General features: G+C 31.5%; 1 long non-coding RNA gene across 2 annotated transcripts; it reads right to left on the reverse strand.

The window, feature by feature from the left end:
• Positions 1–4,004: 4,004 nt before the first annotated feature.
• On the reverse strand, positions 4,005–5,175 carry LOC107760170 (uncharacterized). 2 transcript variants are annotated; one of them, XR_012700189.1, is made up of 3 exons: positions 4,978–5,175; positions 4,733–4,884; positions 4,005–4,326 (listed from the first exon to the last, which is right to left on the reverse strand). It is a non-coding gene; the product is annotated as an uncharacterized LOC107760170 (long non-coding RNA). The 2 variants fall into 2 exon arrangements; XR_012700188.1 differs by having other exon boundaries at positions 4,966–5,174.
• Positions 5,176–5,994: the final 819 nt, after the last annotated feature.

A 5,994-nucleotide genomic window follows, 5' to 3' on the forward strand; every position in this document is an offset into this window, starting at 1 on the left:
TCGTTGACACCAGGTTTTGGGGTGGTTGTAGTAGCATTTCAGTTATTTTTATCAGATGTTTATGAGATTTTCCGTTGTTGAGCTTATTAAAATATGTTTTATTCAAATATTTAGCTGTAATGTGATTGTCGGCTTGCCTAGCAAGTGTGTTAGGCGTCATTACGACAGGTTGAGATTTTGGATCGTGACATTAGTGGTTCCGTAAGAATCACCGACATCAACAAAATATGCAACATTGATATTGATGCAATTATTGGTGATGTGAGGGGAAATGGACTAATATGCTTGGAGTTGAACTAGTCATTGATCGTGAACTGAAAACTCCTGCAAGAGTTGAAACTCTATGTCATGGACAAGATGAAAGTCAATTTCTGTCTCTTAATTGTGTTATATTAATTCATCATCCTTTTTAATTCTAAGCAATTTTTTTACAAATGAGCCGACATGACTAACTCTTCTGTTTGCCTTTCAGACATGGGTGTATTAATTGGCAAGGGTGAATTCTATGGAAATATCTTCAGAATTACACCTCGACTTTGTTTTTCTAAAGATGATGCACAATTTGCTTACATGTGCTTCAATCTTCCTTTTTTTAAAAAAAAAAATTAAAACTTGGGTGCCTAAATAAACTGTTTCTTGCAGACTTTCTAGAGGATGTTATGGATTATGTAATATCAAAGATGTGAATCTTCCATTCTTCCACAAGCATACATCCAAGATTTGAGGTTATAGTTCATTTCCTAGTTTAACTCTACAACGAGTAAAGATCTTAGTGTTATTGTCGATGAAACTCTTAATATACATATGATCTTTCTCTGTGTATTGTAAGGTCCGCTTCAGTTGATGCAGTAATCTGACAATCATATAATGAGCCAACAACTCGTTGTCTCTACACATCCATCTTGTTTATCTTTTTGGGCGCCTAGAACCAAAAAATTACTCACCCCCTCAAAAAAAGAATCTATGCACCCACATAGATTGTGAACGTTAACACTCTTCATTTCAGTGAGAATGATGATTTTAGGGTACTAGTGAGTCGGTCACTACCTCTATAGGGTATTTTTGACAATAGCTTCTCGATCAATTAATAGACTTATATGAGTTACCTCACCTGCAGGATCTTAATAAATTGCAATGTTTAACATTTAGTTTTTGGTTCCTCTATTATGTCGATGTTGCACCACAAAGGAAACTGTTATATTAAGGTACTAAATCTATACATCCTTAAGATTTTGATTTGCTCAAAGTCTTTCATATAGTATCAAAGTCAAATTTTAATAGGTCTGTTTTAGCCGTCAGCTCCACTCTTTGAGGTTTGAGCTTCTTTTTCTGGGTGCATTAACACCGTTATGAGTTTAAGTAAAACACTTCTGCATCTATACCAATTAAGTAATATGGTATTTTCTTATCATTAAATATTTCAAAATATCTTAACAGGCACCATTCCGCTAGCAAATTTATTTTATACAACTTTTACGTATTTTAAAAATAATTCTATTTAACTAATTAATAATTGAATTTAGCTTTGAAATGATGTCTTTCTCTATTAAACTAACTTTTGATTACTATTTTAACAGTATCTTTTACTACTACATATGATATAGTACAAGTAATTAACATTTCAAACGTCATGTCTAATTAAATAGTTTGACATAATTAGAACGCGGAGAGCAAAACGTAGCAATTAAAATTAGAATAAACTTGCACGCACAGACAAGTGCACACTACAGCGTTCAAACCTCGGCATTGCAGATCTATACCAGTGTTTTAAAAAGCGGGGGCGTGAGGCCGGGCGTTTTACCCACTATAAGGCGAGACTTAAGCATGAGGCATGGGGCGTAAGCTCCATGAATCTTTAAATTTTTTAATTTATAAATTAATAAAATAACATAAAAATTATAGAAAGTACATTCAAAATTTTAAGAAAATTACAAATAATTAAAAAACTCGTAGAAAATAAAATATCTAGCATGTTTTGATTGGCAAAAAAAATCAATGATGTTAGTTTTACTATGAAACACAAATCAATTATAACGTCTTAACTTTCAAATAATAATAAGAAATCACAATTTCTTAATAAATATTATTAAATTAAATATTGCACCTTCCTAAAAGTAAATAATTAATAAACTTCACCAGTGTTATAATTTAAAGTATTACTCCTTCATGAATAAATACAAAATTACTTTCAAATAGCAAAATAATAAAAGTTTGATAATTTTGAGAAACAAAGAAGATAGAACTAAGACATAAAGGCCAATAGCAAGTGGAGATATGAAGTTTGGCTATCTATTTTAGAAAAATATTCAAAATATATTCACGCTCACGTTGTTCTCAATTAATAAATATGCAATATTATAACTCGTTATTTGAGTCTCTCTCAATCTTCATATTCCTATAGATGAATAAAACTTTAATCATTCATTTGTTAAAGAATTTTGAGGGTTAATAGTGTTAATTAGGAAATTGACACATGATTTGAGTAATAATTGTTGGGCGAGCCTCGAACGTCGGGCATTAGGCGTGTTTAGGGAGCTTCACAGAACTATGCCCCACACGTGAGTCTCAGGGTGTTTTGATAGTGCCCCGCCCTCGGGCGAGCGCTGAGCAAGTCCCAAAATAGTCTTTTAAAACTCTGATCTATACATACATATATTAATGACATAGGGATCGCATATTCTTGCTCAAAGTTTTTGTATCAAACTTAACAAAGGTCATGCTAAGTCAAAAATACTCCTGAGTTACGTTTTTGAGTTTTGGAAAGATCTGCCTGTTTTGAGTTGTATGATTACACTCCAAAAAATAGGAGCTTTTGTATACTGGGAACTTGAGAACTTTGATGAAGTAAATCTAGGTTCTTGCCTCCTTTTCAATTAAGCACTAAAATTTTGAAGGGTTCATCAAACTTTGGCTGATCACTAATCATCACTTTACCTAGGGATGCACAAAGAAAACCGATAAATCGCACCAAACCGATAATTCGAGTCAACCCGGAAAAAAAACCCCGATTGTGGTTTGGTTTGATTTAATTTAGTATTTGAAAAAAACCGATCATAATTGGTTTGGTTTGGTTCAAACTAAAAAAAAGTCAAACCGAAATCAAATCAACCCGATAGTATATTTATATAATTTTTAAAAGTATTTTATACATATGAATATTTATTGTAATGTAATTTATAAATATTTCTTAAACTTTGTCATAGTTTTATCTTTTAACGTATTATTTCAAGTTTGAACTTTACATTCTTGAATGGTAAATAAATTTTATAGCCCATAAATGTAGTAACTCAAACAAAATTCAAATAAATACAATGCTAACAAAAGAAATTCAATTCAACACTAGGAATGATGATAATGTTGGATATCTATTTTTTAGTTTTACATTGGTTTATAATGAAAATGCATAACTTAGTTTATCTTTTTTTTTTAGTGATTAGTTATGTAATTAATAGTACTTATTAGCTATACTTATTTTCGCATGACCTATATAGTATTTTTAGATTATATTAATTTTTATTATCGCTTATTAATTAGCAATATTTGCTTTAGGCAATTTTATTATCTTTGTTATTAAATATTTTAGTATAATATTATGACTTTTCTCATATTTTATTGTGTTATTTTCTTGGAAAATATATTATATAGTTGTATCTTACTAGGACTAAAGAAATATTTGGAGCACAAGTTACATATTTTGTGTTATGAAGACTTTACCCGAAAAAAATTCGAAAACCCAAAAACCTCGAAAAAAATCGAGATTGAAAAACCCGACTTTGTTGGTTCGGTTTGATTTATAGATTTAAAAATCCGACACTGTTGATTTGGTTTGGTACTTAAAAAATTCGAACCAACCCGACTTAGGTACGCCCGTAATTTTTACCTAATGAAATAGAACAAAGATGCCATCTAGTTTCGAGTTATCTATAACTTCGTTGATCAAACAATCATTATTACACTCTCAAAAATCAACAACTCTATCAATTAGTAACATTTTACTAATGAAGGATCCAAAATTAAAGCGATGTTTCTTAATAGTCATAAAAAATTACAAACACTAATGAAGAGAGGAAGGGAATGATCATTATTCTTAGCTCAAGAATCTTCCACAAGGAAAATTGACAAGGGAGAGGCAATTTACTTGCAGCAACATTACATATTTAGACAAAGCGGCCGGACCGGGCTCGACGATATCGGAATTAATTGATTCTATGATCTACTTAATAGTAGAGAGAGGAGACTCTTTCAAACCTTATCGATCGGGCCGAACACGCATAGGTGAATAGTGGCGAGCAGATACAGAACTAGACCTCCTTAGAACAAACATGCCTGAAAATCGAACCATTGAATTCAGAATCCAAACTAAGTCCCCCAACACATAAGCCAATTCCTCGTATATGCTCATGCTTTTCCTTAACATTACACGCATCACTACTGTCATTGCATCTCGAAATCTAATCATTTTAATGCTTTCTCTGAGATGTGTGGAGAAAGTCACACGAGTTATCAGTGTTCAATGAATTCCGAGTCTATCTATTATATGGGGCAACAAAACAAAGGCCAGATGACCTAGAACTTCTTTCTTTCTTCCTTCTTCTTTCTTTCTTTTAAATCTTTGAATGAATGAAAATAATATGTGAACACTTGTGCACTAGTATCAATTATTTGACATTAATTATTAGTATAATAAAACTCTAAAGAAAGAAAGAAGTACTAAAGGGCATGGTAGACTTACTTAAATACCCTTTTTCTTTAACTTATCAAAGCTTCTCACTACTTGTGAAAAATTAATGTAGAAGTTGAAGAAAATGATGAATTCTAGTGCTTTATTTAAAGAAAAGCAACCATTTCCTTGCAGCTTGTTTTCTTGGAATCTCAGCTCCAAAACTGCAAAGAAAACATTGTTAGAACTGATCAAAAGGGGTTTTCTATAAATCAGATTAAAAAAGCTGAAGATTGAATTTTTACTTTAGTTTTTACCAAGGTGCTTTTGATAGAGCCATGTTGTAAATCCATATTTATTCACATTAATTAAGCTGCGCTATTTGGCTATCCTTTTTCTTTCTTTGTTCTTTTTGTAAATGTGAGATAAAGGGGCAAAAATGTCAAAAGAATCAAAGGATGTCTGACAGGTATGAGAAAATTAAGAAATGAGCACATAATGAAATCATTCTAGGCTCGAACAGCCTGACTTAGAGCATCCGTACAAATAAATATATAGACCTTCAAGTGAAATATGTCGTCATAGGCATGCCCCATGCTACACACGATCTGATTTTGATGCAATTCCATTGGATCTATCGTGACTAGATTTCAATTTGTTTTTCGTGGTTGACATAATTTAATTTATCATATAGTTTGGCCCGTGTAATAAGTGGTAACTTTTCAATTTTTCTTTGTAAGGTTAGTAATTTATCAACTTCATACTTTGTAGTCGCTCACGCTACTTGTTAACTACTACTCCCTCTTTTTCGATTTACGTGAATCTATTTTCTTTTTGGTCCATTAAAAAAAGAATGACTTCTTTCTAAATTTGATAACAATTTAGCCTAAACTTACAATTCCACCCTTAATGAGAAGCTTTTATAACCACACAAATACTCTGGCCCCTTTTTAACTTGTTTAGGACCATAAATTCCAAAAATCTTCATTTTTTTCTTAAACTCTGTATCCAAAGGCGGAACTAGGAGTTAAAGTATATGGGTTCTAAATTTTAAGATAGGACCGGCCTAAATTTAATATACAGTAACAAGCATACTAAAGAACGAGTACCGATATTTAATATATACTCCAGAAATTTGAGCTTTGTAATAGTTTGTGATCATATCGACTCTCAGAAGGACCTAAAAATCACAAAAAAAAAAAAAAAAAAATACAAATTACACTTTGAGGGTATTCACAAAGCTGCACATCTCAACAGATTTGAATTTTAAGCCTCCTATTATTAGAATTTTAAGGTTGATTTACTCATACAAATGGAAAATACATCTTCTTAAC

The sequence above is a fragment of the Nicotiana tabacum genome, chromosome 2 (genome assembly GCF_000715075.1).
Source record: "Nicotiana tabacum cultivar K326 chromosome 2, ASM71507v2, whole genome shotgun sequence".
Taxonomy (NCBI): domain Eukaryota; kingdom Viridiplantae; phylum Streptophyta; class Magnoliopsida; order Solanales; family Solanaceae; genus Nicotiana; species Nicotiana tabacum.